The sequence below is a fragment of the Balaenoptera musculus genome, chromosome 14 (genome assembly GCF_009873245.2).
Source record: "Balaenoptera musculus isolate JJ_BM4_2016_0621 chromosome 14, mBalMus1.pri.v3, whole genome shotgun sequence".
Taxonomy (NCBI): Eukaryota; Metazoa; Chordata; class Mammalia; order Artiodactyla; family Balaenopteridae; genus Balaenoptera; species Balaenoptera musculus.
In genome coordinates, this window is record NC_045798.1 from 86,473,432 (window position 1) to 86,490,678 (window position 17,247).

General features: G+C 36.2%; 1 protein-coding gene across 1 annotated transcript in view; it reads left to right on the forward strand.

Moving 5' to 3' along the window:
* The window catches only part of ZNF407 (zinc finger protein 407), a 417,355-nt gene that overhangs the window by 274,571 nt on the left and 125,537 nt on the right, over positions 1-17,247 (forward strand). The window lies entirely within an intron of this gene.

A 17,247-nucleotide genomic window follows, 5' to 3' on the forward strand; every position in this document is an offset into this window, starting at 1 on the left:
TTTAAAAAGATCTTGGCTATGAAGCTCTTAGCACGGTACTCTCGTGCCGAGAATGATCAGTGCAAAGGATTGTGGGTGTTGGTGCTGATGCTGGCGAAGTGACACTAGTGTTTGAAAGTTGTGTGAAATCCCACCCCAGATGCAAGGCTGCCTTTGCAAACTATGTAAATGACATTGGTTCATGTAATGTCTACAGTGAAAGAAACAGAACTTGTTGAGTAATCTGAGGTAGAATAATAGTCCTAATCCATTTGACACTTGCATGTAAGGTTATTATTTGTTTTCTGTTGATGTGCTCTCAAATTTCTCTGTTTATACTCATCAATTTGACTCTTTAAAGTCATGGTAAAACATCTGATTTAGTAATCTCTGTTGTACCCACGTCTGTTTTTGAAAAAGAAAAATGGGGGTCAATATTCTTTGCATTTTGGTGAGGTTGTTACTGAAAAGGTTTTGAACTAGACAGTTTATCAGCTGTAGTTCACAAAAACAGATAAAGTCAAATTGAAATAGCTTCTGGCCATGAGTACCTATGGATTCTTTATTAATATGAGTGCATGACAATGCAGATGTCAGAAATATTGCCTAAAAGCTGGTGCTTCGAGAAATGGCCAAGCAGAATGATCTAAACTGATGGTAGGTTGTCAGCAAAGTACCATTTTCAAGGTAGTTTCACTATTTCAGCTTCTCAAGATGTAATATTGACGCATTCTGTCTCTCTCTTCCATTGCACCAATTAGACATTAAAAGTAGGTTATTTTCCTAAAATAAGGTGTCTCTAGCTCTTAAATGAGGTAAACAGCAAAGAAAGGGGGAGGAAGCTAATTGCAGCCCAAAGAAACACATTCCTTTTGTTGTTCTGCACAGAAAGGACAGACTCTTTGCTTACGCCATTGCTGCCCTAGTGATGCTGAGAGTTCTGTTTTGAGATATCATTTGTATAAAATCTTTTTTAGAAAAATTATCCTAGTTTCCTTGTGTATGTGTGTGATGCTCTTGAGCATAGGATCCTAGTTTTCTGTTTGTATTTTTATGATTCTTTTGGAACCTTTTTCTATATAAATCACAGTAGCATTCCTCAGTATTTTGACAAACGAAATCCATGTGGTGCCTGTGGGGTGTCACTTGTTTATTCCCCCCGTGCAAGGCAAGATTGCTCTTCAGTAATAGATTTGCTTTGATAAACTTAGCTCAGTTAAGAGAAAACTTTAAAACGGCATAGTTCTTAGATTGACTTTTTCACCTTGTAATTCTGAGTCAACTGTGATCACTTCATGAATGTGTGGAACGCGCCTTCCTCCGTGTGAAGTGAGATACTGAAGCGGGCTCTTGCTTCCATGCTGTCCGGTAGAGGAATTAGGCAGCACAGTGGATGAATCCCTCATGGATGGTACTGTGCAAGGTCAGGAGGTGGCCTGAAATCTTCAGAGTGGGTTATGGCCCAGACCTGACGGTGACTATCAGCTGCCTTCTTTGCTATCAACAGTATTCATGTGTTGAGAAATCTGTAATCGAAAATTCAGTGAAGCATATGAAGCAGTTCTTTCAAACTACCCCAGAACAAATAAACAGATTCACTCTGGATCTGACTTGGCTCTCCCATGTAGATCAAACATCTAATGGTCTCATGAGAAGGAAAACGTTCAACAACAGCAACAGAAAAGATTGTAAATAATGTCATTTGGGGTATTTTAAATTTTAGTTAAGATGATATTTGGAAATGTCTATGTTAAAATAAGGTATTTAATTTTTTTTGTTGTTGGAAAACAGTTCTGCAGAAAGTGGTTTTCCTGTGGTTGTGCTTCCCCCGGGGGCCCTGCAGTGAGGTCTGTGCCATCTCTGAGGTCCCTCCTCACTGTGGCATCCCGTGTTTCTGTGTGCATGGCCTTCAGGGCAGGCTAGGTTTTAACTTCAGCTCTCATTCCCCTGTTGAATGACTTTGGAAACCCTGTTTTAACTCTGTGGGTCTCAGTCTTCCCCTCTGTAAGCCTGGGATAGTGATGCGTACAACACAGTTTTCGTATGATCTAACCGAGATGGTGCAATATGTAAACTGTTTGACGTGATAATACTTAGCATCCATCGTTGCCCAGTGTTCTTCTCTGTTGGCTTCCGTTGATGATTCATTGTCTTCTTTCTCAATTGTTGTTGGGAACTAGAAGAATGACTTTGATATCATTTTCCGTTTCATACTCCTGAGAATTAAAGGCTATATGTGAGCTTTAATTTTGGTTGTAGCTTTTGTTGAAAAACAAGATACAAGTGGTCATTTATTTTTTTTAAATAAAAGTGGATTATTTAGAAATGTAGTATTTGATTTCCAGGCATTTGGGGATTTTCTAATTATCTTTTTGTTAACTACTGAAATAGTAATATAAATTGATTTCTACCTTATATCTACTGTGCTTACAGAGCATAGTCTGAATTATTTTAATCCTTCAGAATCTGTTTATACTTTCTTTATGCCCAGCATATGGTGAGTTTTGGTAAATGTTTGAGACATATTAGAAATATCGGTGTTGTTTGGTGCTGTATTCTGTGTTTACTATATGTCACTTACCTCATTTCTTTACTGTATTGTTCAGATTGTCTGTATTCTTACTGATTTTTTTTTATGCTAACTCTATCAGCTATGTTAAGAGAGGTATGTTAAAGTTGCCCACTATGATTACGGATTTGTCTGTTTTTCTGTTAATTTTGGCTTTACATATTTTAAAGATAAATTACTGGATACTTGGAACTTTAGGTTTGTTTTATACACATACACACCTAAGATAAAGAAAAAATATATAATTCTCTTATAATTATGAAATGTTCCTTTTTCTCTATAGTAATACTTCTTGCCATCATTCTGTGTTTTATATTGTATAGCTATACCAGCTGCCTTATAAACAGCATATAGCTGCATTTTGTTTCTTTTATCTGCAGTGACAACTTTAATCTTTTACTTGAAATAGTCCTTTACTTTATTATTTATACTCGATAATCGATATACTCATCATAGTCAAAACCCAAAACTACTCGAATGTCCATCAAGTAGAGTGTAGAAAGGTTGCATATTTACCTAATGGAATACTCTACAGCAATGAGAATGATTGAACTACAGCTAAAGCAACAATATGAATAAATCTCACCATAGTATCACTGGATTGAGTTAAGCCAAACAAAAAGGAGTATATTCTGTATGACTTCATTCTTTATTAAATATAAAAGCAGCCAAGACTAATCTGTGGTATAGAGAGCAGGGTCTGTGTCCCCTTGGGGCCAGTAGTCCCTGGGATGAGGAGAGGCGGCCCTGGTTCTCCTTCTTATCCCTGGTGTTGGGACGCGGTTGTGTTCAGTTGGGGAAAATTCCTCAAGCTCTTCTCTGAGTTGTACCCTTTTCTGTAGGTACTTCTCTTTTTAAAAGAACAGGATTCCCTTGACCCCTAAACTTCTAAAGAGGTTCATTTAGGTCCACTCTAGATCTAATATGATGAGATTATACGATCACATTAGTCCCGCAAAACTGATGTCAGATTGCAAGTGGCCAGAATCTTTTCTGTCATTGTACATTACACTTGTTCTCTATTAACGTGAAATCCATTTCATCTCAAAAGTGATCTTTATTTGAGCTTCATAGTTTTAGCAGTTGTATTTGTCCCATTTCTCTTATCCATGAATAAGCTTGGTGTTCATTCACTACACCTTGAGAAAGAATTACACACACTTTATGTTTGCAATACAGGTGACCTTCAATTGGACTTGGGTGGTAATATTTCAGAATACTTTAAAAATAACCTGAGGATTGAGATGGAGAGGGCCAAGGAGAGAGTGGAGGGGGTGTGCCAGGGCTCTGCTGCTTGTGCCTACGAAGAAGATGTTTTTTCTCATGGACTCCAAGAGACAGACTCGACGTTATGCCTCCACGGCTCAAACTGAAGCTGTGCTCCCTGCGCCTGCACAGACGCGCCCGGAGGGCCCAGGCGTGGAGTGGCCACTTTCCCGCAGGATGAGCGCTGCGTGGAGACTAGGAGGTTGGCTTAGTTGTTCCATATTCTCATCTGAGAAGCTGGGACTTTAAATGTATTAAATGTTTCTGCCTTCTCCAAAGCTAATAATCAAATGGTGTTCTCTTATTAGGGGAAATTAAGCATTAAGTGATGGGACGGTATTTTTCCTAATTTCCTTAATTTTTCTACTGTCATATTTTTTATCATATTTGTATTGATATGATTTTCATTAGTCTTTATATATATCAATACTTAATCATTTACAATATACATTAGATTATTGCCTGTGCAGGATGATAGCACATGAATCTATCAAACCCTCTTCACAGATTAGAATTTTTTATTCTCCTATAAGATAGTCAGTTTTTAAATTCTTTATGACATGTATTATTTAACTTCATTCCATAGCATTTCTCTTACCCAGTTATAAGAATAAGAATGTGAAAGTTTGACTCTTGTCAAAATTCCAGATCCTTTTTCTTTCTAGTGGTAACCAGTTCAGTACCATTTAAACTATATTTAACTGATTCCTTAATTCTATCCAAGTGCATCACTTTATACTTAGGCAGATTAAGTTTCATATTCCACCTCTGAGCCCATTTGCTTAATCTATCACGGTTAAGATAAAACAGCTATAGCCTTTTGTATCTTAACCATTCCCCCTCATTTAGAGCTATATTCAAATTTCGTAATATAAAAGGTTTTCTTCATCATTAATTAAAAACATTAGTGTTCTGATATATAGAGAGCCTTGTAGAACGCAGTCTTTTCCCAAATTCTTTGGCCCTCTATTTTTAACCCCATTAACTTTCATCCCCTTTTGTTAGTTGGATGCCCTGACACATGTCATGACATTCTGTACAATAATTCATTTTATGAAAAGGTCCAAAAATCTCAGAAAATCCTGACAGTTTCTCATTGGTTCTCCCTTACATAAACCAATTATTACTTCAACTTAAAAAGGAACGAAATTTCTTCTGACATGATTGCCTTTGGTAAATCCATGCTGACTCACTCCTATTAAATTGTACTTCTCCAAATGTATTATTAAGCTCATCCATAAGTATCATCTCAAATTTATTTCCTAATATAGATGTTAGACTTACAGCTCTATAATTTTCAGCCTCTCCCCTCTTTCTTTTTAACCTTCAGACTGAAGTCCTTGTTTTCCAGTCTCCTGATACTTCACCATTTAACAAAAGACTTCCTAAAATAATTAACAGTTCAACAATTTGATTCTTTAACCTCAGACATCATCCATGGGTTAATTTACTGTTTTTCTTAACTGCTGCTAAATGTCTTTGTTTCTTTCAAAGTCCTATCTACATAGTCTGGTGCCTTCTCTCCATCATGGCACAGCAGATTAGGTATTTTGCTAATTGGCCTCTCTCTCCGCTCTCTCTCACTCTCACTCCTGTTGGAATTCCTAAGTTTAGGACTATCTTACATTCTTTGTAGTCAGTGGGTGAATAATGTCACAGCACTATTTTTCCATCAGTCTCCTTTTTTTCAGTAATATAATCGCTCTCCAGGATGGTCTCATTTGTGTTTGTGTGTCAGTAAATGTGCGGTTTACTGGTGAGTTAAGCTGACTCTGAACTCATCACCATTTCTCTTTTATTGAGTAATATACTGATATAGGTTTTTTCAAAACTTTCTAATTAACATTCTTAAATATTTTAAAATTTAATCTCCTGAAGAATAAATATGTTCTCTCTAACATGTCTTCAGTATATGTCTAAAAACTTCCCTTATCTACTTTACATTGTGGAGCAGGCTTAAGGAAATATTTGCTCCTTGTGTGTCTCTGGTCCACTTTCTGCCATTTCCTTCCCTCAGTCCTCCAAACTGTAATATGTATGGCTTCCTATTTTAGATGGTTAGTATGGGGAACTAAAGAACTCTATTATTTTGCACGTTTTGCCTTTTTAATTGCAAAGAAAGAAAGAGGAAAGGTAGTAATAGTGTCTGTGCTGAACTTTTCATTAGGCCATTAAATCTTCAAAGCAAAATTCTTTGGTAGGTGTTATTCCCAATTTAATGATTTAAAAAAAGAACCTTCAAGAGGTTAACTTGCTGATTGAAATCCATGCCTGTTTGTCTTCAAGAGTTTTCCAATTATATAATCCTACATATCCAGGAGCTTTAAAAAAAAAAAAAACAACAACTCCTTGTTTGGGAAAAGCATTAGGAACTTGTGGAGAAATCAGCGACTTTTAGAAGGTGGCTGCTGTCATTGGCCGATGCTGGCCTTCAGCTGCGACATTTCCAGCCTCCAGCCGACCCTGCTCGCTTCAGACCGGTCCCCACAATCTGAATTGGCTCTGGTCAGTCCATCCTGTTGCTGTGTGTTGGTCCTGAAGGCAGTGGTCTCTGTATACTGACAGACTCCCTCGGTTTGTCTCAAGTCTGAAGTCAAGGGGAGATTCTGTCAGCAACCAAGGACCTCTGTTCAGTCCTGAATGGTGGGTTTTTCCTCCAGTTCCAGGGTTTGTTCCTATACTTGGTGCTCCTACGTGTATGGTTATACCACCGCTTAGATTGTCTAGTTGGTGAATATATTGTGCAGTGTTAAATACATTGCACCCTTAAAGCTGTTTGCCCATTTTGTCTTTATTTCAAAAATCTGAACAAATGGCTAGCATATACTTGAACTCTTGGTGAAATTTAAATGTTAATAAAATAGTATACACGCCCCCCCCAAAAAAAATCAGCATCTATGGGTTAATGAAATTCTTATCATGGAAGCCTTAATATTGAGTTTTAAGACATCAGATAATTTGAAAACGTGTACTAGGAAGTAGCATGGTATAATATAGTTTAAAAAAAAAACCCACTAGGGTAAATGTTTTCACAGTTGTACTTCTACTGCCTGGTACAGAATTTGGAGGATGGATGGATGGATGGACGGATGGAGTCAAATGAACTAGGTTTTAGTGTCCTGACTTTATTGCGATTGAGATGTGTGACTTTAAGCAAGTCTCTCAACCTTCTACATCTATATTCTCAGCTGCAAAATGGCTAACAATGTTTAGCCTTTCCTTTGAATATGAGGTTCAAATTAAATAATACATATGAAAGAGCAAAAGTTATCATTGATATTGAGATTTTCTGTAGAAATAAAGGCATTGGGCTTTTTTTTATTGCTGTTTTAATACTAAGAAAGTAGTAGGAGAGGACTGGAATGTATTTTGCATTTATTTGAAGTTGTTATTGAGAGTAATGAGTCTCATAACTATATATGTGTGTATATGTTTTATGTGTGTGATACATATATTAGCATGTCAGTCTGAGCATATATCCAAAGTTAGGGCTAGAAAAGGTCTATATAAAACTTTTTCAGAGTAGAAACGTATTATTTGAATTATTTTTATTCTTTGTATGTTGCATACTATATTTCTAAAACGAATATGATCTTGAAATAATGTCCTTTCTAGTGTATATTTTAATGTTCTGTGAAGTCCTTAATGGCATTCACAACATTTAAAATAATGTCAGAGTACACAAGTAAAATACGGCTTTTGTTAGTAATACCTAATAGAATTCACTGAAAATATCTCAAATTCATGTAAATCCATTTAGTTAATCATTTTTGATGGATCTCAAGCCTTAAGAGCACTCAGTCTCATCCCCTAACTACATAATCTTAAAGAGAAGTTTTAAAGTGATGTTTAATTTTTTTTTCCAGAAAAAAAAAAACCTCTATCCTCTTCTTTCTTGGGCGGCCTCGCTAAGTGTAATTAGCCTGTATAATTCAGAGCCACGTTGAAACTGTCTTTTAGGCTGCTTTCCTCGCTGCCACAGGTTATACAGGCACATACAGTATGGTTACCTCATCAGCAGGCAAAATTGTGATCTTATCCCCCCTGACAACTTCATTTATCAAAATTTTAAGGGAAAAAAAACTGATTGTGGAAAGTTATAGTAGGGGCAGTATGATTTTATCAGGTAATTGATGTGGCTTTTATTTTTATATAGACCTTTTATCATCTGTTTAATTCAATATAATTTATATATTTTAAAAATTTACACACCTTCCCAGACGTATCTTGACCCCAACTAAAATGCAGTTTTATATGAGGAAACAAGGTAGGTGGTGACAGGTCCTACTGCTGATGCTATATCACAGGTAGCTGTCTCCAGCAAAGACATTTAGTGAAGAATAGAATCACAAGTTTTTCAAATTATGAGGAAAGTGGAGGTATCTTGTTTAATTAGCTTTGAAGTTTAGTTCTGAAGATGTAAAAATGCATATTATTATTCATTTGCAATTTCACTTATTTCTATTTTTAGCAAGCAAAATTACCATTTAGCAAGTTTTCCTTGTTTTAAGTTTTTATTTTGAAAAAACTTGCAGAAAAGTTGGAAAAATAGTACAGAGAGTTCCCATATATCCTTTACCCAGCTTCCCCAAATGTTAGCATTATATATAACCACAGTGCAATTACCAAAACCAGACGTTAGCATTAGCACAGTACTGTTTTCTAAACTATATTCTTTATTCAGATTTCACCAGGTTTTGCATTCTGCTGTTTTTCTTTTCCAGAATTCAGCTCAGAAACCAACATGCCCTTCTGTTCTTGTGTCTCCTCAATCTTCTCCAGTCCATGGCAGGTTTTCCGTCTTTCATTGTCTTATGTGACCTTGGCATTTGTAAAGAATATGGATTAGTTATTTTGTAGAATGTTCTTTATTTTGCATTAGTCTGATGTTTACTCATGACTCAGTTGAGGTGTTTTTAAGAATTTCTCAGAATAGATGTGGAGTGTATCAGGGGTATGGTAGGGCAGATGATGTAACCTGGACCAGTTGAGTAAGATGGCATCTCTGTATTTCTCCGCTACAAGCTTACTATTTCCCCTTTTTAATTAATACATATCTCAGGGGAGATACATTCAGATTATGCCAATAGCCTGTTTCTCCTTAAGCATTTAACCACTAATTTTGACATTCATTAGTGGATCTTGACTGCAACAAGATCTGTGGAGTTCTAATGGTCATTTTCTCTTTTCCCCATTCCTTCTACATTTAATTGGAATTTTTCTTTAAGGAATATCTGTCCCTTCTCTTCCAATTATTTTTTGTTCTATTAATTTTTACCAGCATGGATTTCTTTTACTCTATGGCTTATAATTCTACTATATCATTGTTATTTATTTTCTTGCTCACGATGCTCAGCTTTGGCCATTGCAAGCTCTTTCAGGAGGACTCCTGTGCCCTTTGATGTGCCCTCATGCTTTTATGAGCATCTGTTTACTTTCTGACACCAAAATGTGATCCACGTTCATCTGGTGGTTTTCCCTCCCCTGGTGGTAAAATCAACGTCTCTTTCAGGAGCCTTAGTTCCTTTCATTGGTATTTAGAGATCCTGATATGTATACTGTATGTATTCATTGCTTCTGTGCACCCTTTGCTTTTTGGCCTTCTCGACAGACAGAACTAGGAAATGGCTGTGTGCATACTAACCCCTGCATTCCCATAAATATACGTTGTTTTATTTGTCCAAAACATAAATTATCTTAGCTGTAAAATCCTTAAAAGAAAACATATGAACAAATCTTTGTGACCTTTGGTTAAACAATGCTTTCTTGATTATGACCCCAAAAGCATGAGAAATAAAAGAAAAAAATAGATGAGTTGGACTTTACCAAATTAAAAAAACTTTTGTGCCTCAGAGCACACCATCAAGAAGTTGAAAGGAAAACCTATAAAATGCGGGGAAAATTGCAAATCTATCTGATAATGGACTTGTATTCAGAATATATAAAGAACGCTTATAATTCAACAATATCAAGGCAAATAACCTGATTAAAAAATGGGCAAAGAATCTGAATAGCTATTTCTCTAAACAATATATATATATAAATGGCCAGTAAACACATGAAAAGATATTCAACATCATTACTTGTTGGGGAAATGCAAATCAAAACCACAGTGATGGGCGTTAAATGAATACCACATTTACTCTTCTTGGCAATTATGAATAGAGGGGCTATGAACATTCACATGTAGATTTCGGTGCGAATGTAAGGTTTCATTTCTCTTGGGTAAATAAACACCTGAGATACCTGGATGATATGGTACGTATATATTCAATTTCTAAAGAAAACCGTTGAACTGTTTTCCAGAGTGTCTACACATTTTATATTCCCACCACGCTGTGTGAGAGTTACCGTTGCCCCACGTCTTTGTGAGCACTTGTTATTGTCAGTTTTGATTACGTCATTCAAATAGGAGTTGAGTGGGATTTCATGGTTTCAGTTTGCATTTGATTCCTAATGATGTTGATTATCAATGCTTATTTGCCTTCTTTGTATTTTCTTTGATGAAGTATCGTTTGAAATATTGGCCCCTTTTTCCCTTGGATTATTGTTTTAAGAATTTTTTTTTAATGTTTCTCTCCTTTTTATTAATTTTTCAATAAATTTTTATACATATATGTATATATCTAGATTAAGGTATAAAACATGTCCATCACCCTAGAAATTCCTTATTCCTAATACCAGTGCCCCATTTCCCCAGAGGTAACCATCATTGTGAATTCTGTCACCATAAATTAATTTTGACTATCCTTTACTCACATAAATGTAATTGCATAGTATATATGCTTTTTTTAAACATTTTTATTGGAGTATAATTGCTTTACAATGGTGTGTTAGTTTCTGCTTTATAACAAAGTGAATCAGTTATACATATACATATATCCCCATATTTCTTCCCTCTTGCGTCTCCCTCCCTCCCACCCTCCCTATCCCACCCTTCTAGCTGGTCACAAAGCACCGAGCTGATCTCCTTGTGCTATACAGCTGCTTCCCACTAGCTATCTATTTTACATTTGGTAGTGTATATATGTCCATATATACACTACCACTCTCTCACTTTGTCCTAGCTTACCCTTCCTCCTCCCCGTGTCCTCAAGTCCATTCTCTAGTAGGTCTGCATCTTTATTCCCATCTTGCCCCTAGGTTCTTCATGAACATTTTTTTTTTTTTTTAGATTTCATATATATGTGTTAGCATATGGTGTTTGCTTTTCTCTTTCTGACTTACTTCACTCTGTATGACAGACTCTAGGTCCATCCACCTCACTACAAATAACTCAATTTTGTTTCTTTTTATGGCTGAGTAATATTCCATTGTATATATGTGCCACATCTTCTTTATCCATTCATCTGTCGATGGACACTTAGGTTGCTTCCATGTCCTGGCTATTGTAAATAGAGCTGCAATGAACATTGTGGTACATGACTCTTTTTGAATTATGGTTTTCTCAGGGTAAATGCCCAGTAGTGGGATTGCTGGGTTGTATGGTAGTTCTATTTTTAGTTTTTTAAAGAACCTCCATACTGTTCTCCATAGTGGCTGTATCAATTTACACTCCCACCAACAGTGTATGAGGGTTCCCTTTTCTCCACACTCTCTCCAGCATTTATTGTTTGTAGATTTTTTGATGATGGCCATTCTGACTGGTGTGAGATGATATCGCATTGTAGTTTTGATTTGCATTTCTCTAATGATTAATGATGTTGAGCATTCTTTCATGTGTTTGTTGGCAATCCATATATCTTCTTTGGAGAAATGTCTATTTAGGCCTTCTGCCCATTTTTGGATTGGGTTGTTTGTTTTTATGATATTGAGCTGCATGAGCTGCTTTTAATTTTGGAGATTACTCCTTTGTCAGTTGCTTCATTTGCAAATATTTTCTCCCATTCTGAGGGTTGTCTTTTTGTCTTGTTTATGGTTTCCTTTGCTGTGCAAAAGCTTTTAAGTTTCATGAGGTCCCATTTGTTTATTTTTGTTTTTATTTCCATTTCTCTAGGAGGTGGGTCAGAAAGGATCTTGCTGTGATTTATGTCGTAGTGTGTTCTGCCTATGTTTTCCTCTAAGAGTTTGATAGTGTCTGGCCTTACATTTAGGTCTTTAATCCATTTTGAGTTTATTGTTGTGTATGGTGTTAGGGAGTGTTCTAATTTCATTCTTTTACATGTAGCTGTACAGTTTTCCCAGCACCACTTATTGAAGAGGCTGCCTTTTCTCCATTGTATATTCTTGCCTCCTTTATCAAAGATAAAGTGACCGTATGTGCGAGGGTTTATCTCTGGGCTTTCTATCTGTTCCATTGATCTATATTTCTGTTTTTGTGCCAGTACCATACTGTCTTGATTACTGTAACTTTGTACTATAGTCTGAAGTCTGGGAGCCTGATTCCTCCAGCTCTGTTTTTCTTTCTCAATATTGCTTTGGCTATTCGGGGTCTTTTGTGTTTCCATACAAATTGTGAAATTTTTTGTTCTACTTACGTGAAAAATGCCAGTGGTAGTTTGATAGGGATTGCATTGAATCTGTAGATTGTTTTGGGCAGTATAGTCATTTTCACAATGTTGATTCTTCCAATCCAAGAACATGGTATATCTCTCCATCTGTTTGTATCATCTTTAATTTCTTTCATCAGTGTCTTATAATTTTCTGCATACAGGTCTTTTGTCTCCTTAGGTAGGTTTATTCCTAGGTATTTTATTCTTTTCGTTGCAATGGTAAACGGGAGTGTTTCCTTAATTTCAGTTTCAGATTTTTCATCATTAGTGTATAGGAATGCAAGGGATTTCTGTGCATTAATTTTGTATCCTGCTACTTTACCAAATTCATTGATTAGCTCTAGTAGTTTTCTGGTAGCATCTTTAGGATTCTCTATGTATAGTATCATGTCATCTGCAAACAGTGACAGCTTAACTTCTCCTTTTCCGATTTGGATTCCTTTTATTTCTTTTTCTTCTCTGATTGCTGTGGCTAAAACTTCCAAAACTATGTTGAATAATAGTGGTGAGAGTGGGCAACCTTGTCTTGTTCCTGATCTTAGTGGAAATGGTTTCAGCTTTTCACCATTGAGGATGATGTTGGCTGTGGGTTTGTCATATATGGCCTTTATTATGTTGAGGTGAGTTCCCTCTATGCCTACTTTCTGGAGTGTTTTTATCATAAATGGGTGTTGAATTTTGTCGAAAGCTTTCTCTGCATCTATTGAGATGATCATATGGTTTTTCTCCTTCAATTTGTTAATATGGTGTATCACATTGATTTGCATATATTGAAGAATCCTTGCATCCCTGGGACAAACCCCACTTGATCATGGTGTATGATCCTTTTAATGTGCTGTTGGATTCTGTTTGTGCTAGTATTTTGTTGAGGATTTTTGCATCTATGTTCATCAGTGATATTGGTCTGCAGTTTTCTTTTTTTGTGACATCTTTGTCTGGTTTTGGTATCAGGGTGATGGTGGACTCGTAGAATGAGTTTGGGAGTGTTCCTCCCTCCGCTATATTTTGGAAGAGTTTGAGAAGGATAGGTGTTAGCTCTTCTCTAAATGTTTGATAGAATTCGCCTGTGAAGCCATCTGGTCCTGGGCTTCTGTTTGTTGGAAGATTTTTAATCACAGTTTCAATTTCAGTGCTTGTGATTGGTCTGTTCATATTTTCTATTTCTTCCTGGTTCAGTCTCAGAAGGTTGTGCATTTCTAAGAATTTGTCCATTTCTTCCAGGTTGTCCATTTTATTGGCATATAGTTGTTTGTAGTAATCTCTCATGATCCTTTGTATTTCTGCAGTGCCAGTTGTTACTTCCCCTTTTTCATTTCTAATTCTATTGAGATGAGTCTTGTCCCTTTTTTTCTTGATGAGTCTGGCTAATGAATGGTTTATCAATTTTGTTTATCTTCTCAAAGAACCAGCTTTTAGTTTTATTGATCTTTGCTATCCGTTTCTTTCATTTCTTTTTCATTTATTTCTGATCTGGTCTTTATGATTTCTTTCCTTCTGCTAACTTTGGGGATTTTTTGTTCTTTCTCTAATTGCTTTAGGTGTAAGGTTAGGTTGTTTATTTGAGATGTTTCTTGTTTCTTAAGGTAGGATTGTATTGCTATAAACTTCCCTCTTAGAACTGCTTTTGCTGCATCCCATAGGTTTTGGGTCATCGTGTTTTCATGGTCATTTGTTTCTCGGTATTTTTTGATTTCCTCTTTGATTTCTTCAGTGATCTCTTGGTTATTAAGTAGTGTATTGTTTAGCCTCCATGTGTTTGTATTTTTTACAGATTTTTTCCTGTAATTGATATCTAGTCTCATAGCGTGTGGTCAGAAAGGGTACTTGATACGAATTCAATTTTCTTAAATTTACCAAGGCTTGATTTGTGACCCAAGATATGATATATCCTGGAGAATGTATCATGAGCACTTGAGAAGAAAGTGTATTCTGTTGTTTCTGGATGGAATGTCCTATAAATATCAATTAAGTCCACCTTGTTTAATGTATCATTTAAAGCTTGTGTTTCCTTATTTATTTTCATTTTGGATGATCTGTCCATTGGTGAAAGTGGGGTGTTAAAGTCCCCTTCTATGATTGTGTTAACTGTCGATTTCCCCTTTTATGGCTGTTAGCATTTGCCTTATGTATTGAGGTGCTCCTATGTTGGGTGCATAAATATTTACAATTGTTATATCTTCTTCTTGGATTGATCCCTTGATCATTATGTGGTGTCCTTCTTTGTCTCTTGTAATAGTCTTTGTTTTAAAGTCTATTTTGTCTGATATGAGAATTGCTACTCCATCTTTCTTTTGATTTCCATTTGCATGGAATATCTTCTTCCATCCCCTCACTTTCAGTCTGCATGTGTCCCTAGGTCTGAAGTGGCTCGCTTGTAGACAACATATATACAGGTCTTGTTTTTGTATCCATTCAGCCAGTCTATGTCTTTTGGTCGGAGCATTTAATCCATTTACATTTAAGGTAATTATTGATATGTGTGTTCCTGTTACCATTTTCTTAATTGTTTTGGGTTTGTTATTGTACGTCTTTTCCTTCTCTTGTGTTTCCTGCCTAGAGAAGTTCCTTTAGCCTTTGTTGTAAAGCTGGTTTGGTTGTGCTGAATTCTCTTAGCTTTTGCTTGTCTGTAAAGGTTTTAATTTCTCCATCAAATCTGAGTGAGATCCTTGCTGGATAGAGTAATCTTGGTTGTAGGTTTTTCCCTTTCATCACTTTAAATATGTCCTGCCATTCCCTTCTGGCTTTCATTACTTTAAATATGTCCTGCCATTCCCTTCTGGCGGGGGAGCAGACAAGCCTCTCGGGCTGGTGAGTGCTGCTCGGCACCGATCCTCTGTGCGGGAGTCTCTCCACTTTGCCCTCCGCACCCGTGTGGCTGCACTCTCCTCCGTGGCTCCGAACCTTCCCCCTCTGGCCACCCCCCGTCTCTGCCCGCGAAGGGGCTTCCTAGTGTGTGGAGACCTTTCCTCCTTCACAGCTCCCTCCCACTGGTGCGGGTCCCATCCCTATTCTCTTGTCTCTGGTTCTTCTTTTTTCTTTTGCCCTACCCAAGTACGTGGGGAGTTTCTTGCCTTTTGGGAAGTCTGAGGTCTTCTGCCAGTGTTCAGTAGGTGTTCTGTAGCAGCTGTTCCACATGTAGATGTATTTCTGATGTATTTGTGGGGGAGGAAGGTGATCTCTGCATCTTACTCTTCCACCATCTTGAAGCTCCTCAGTCTGTTTTAAGAATTTTAATGTATTTTTGATATGAGACCTTTGTCAGATATATGTCAAATACTTTCTCTGAGGCGGTGACTTCTTTTTTTTTTTTCTCTTAGCAGTGTCTTTCATAGAGCAAAGGTTTTTAATATTCCTGAAGTCCAGTTTATTAGTGTTTTTCCTTTATGGTTTATACTTCTGTTACAGTATTTTAAAAGTATTTGCCTAACTCAGGTTACCAAGATTAACTCCTGTATTTTCTTCTAGAAGCTTTATGATTTTACATTTTATATTTAGATCTATGATCTATTTTGAGTCCAATTTTCTATAAGATGAGGTATAGGTTAGTTCTTTTTTTTGTATATAGGTGTCATTTTTTTGAGCAATATTTGGTGAAAACAATATCTTTTCTCTGTAGAACTGCCTTTGCACTTTTGTTAAATCAGTTGGCAATGTTTCTTTGCATCCATCTCTTTCCTCTCTATTACCATAGCAATTTCTAAAATTAAGCATACATGGGTTTTAAATTTTATCCTTAAGTTCCCATAATTGGGTACATGTGTTTTCCTTCAGTTTTATGTACCCCATCTCTTCATTGCTCTGTAATCTAATATAAACTCATTGAGAATCTGTCTGATTTGTCACTGTCTTGTCCTGCTCCTGAATGACTTCCTGAGGAGAGCTTCCCGAACCTGATAATTGTTATAACCAATCATTCAAAACTCTTATGAACAAATAAAATGTGATATGCATATTTATATTCAGAATATAGTGAGCAGGCATTCTTACTTCTTAATCCTTTATATTGATAAATAAGAAAAGGCTTTCACTTTTTGCTTATAATATGATTCTTCTCTGGTTAGCTTTGCCATCATTTTAAATAGTACTCACCAATTTTGTATTTTGAATTCATCATAATTTTCTTACTAGCTAAGAAATCCACTTTTAAAGAATTTGCTCTATCACCACACACTCATTAGGATGACATCTATCAAAAAAAAAAGAAAGAAAAGAAGGAAAGAAAGAAAAGAAAAGAACAAGTATTGGCAAGAGTGTAGAGAAATTGAAATCCTTATGCACTGTTGGTGAGAACATAAAATGGCACAGCTGCTATGGAAACAGTATAGTGGTTCCTCAAAAAATTTAAAATAGAACTACCATATGATACAGCATTTCCACTGCTGGGTATATATCCAAAAGAAATGAAAGCAGATCTCAAGGTATTTGTACACCCACATTCATAGCAACATTATTCACAATAGCCAAAAGGTAGAAATAACCCAAATGTCTGTTAATGAATGAATAGACAAGGAAAATGTGATTCATGCATACAGTGGAATATTATTCAGCCTTAAAAATGAAGGAAATTCTGACACAGGCTGCAACATGGATGAACCTTGAGGACACTAAGCTCAGTGAAATAAGCCTGTCATAAAAGACAAATACTGTAGGGTAGCACTTATATGAGGTCCCTAGAGTAGTCATAGATACAAGAATTAGAATGGTCGTTGCCAGGGTCTGGGGGACAGGAGGACAGGAGATGTTGTTTTAGTAGGTACAGAGTTTCACTTTTGGAATATGAAAAAATCCTGGAGATTGATTGTACAGCAATGTGAATATACTTAATACTACTGAACTGTACACTTAAAAATGGCTAACATGGTAAATTGTATATTATGTGTATTTTACCAAAGTTAAAAATTAAAAAATTGCAAATACAAAAAACCCCAGTTACCCTTATCT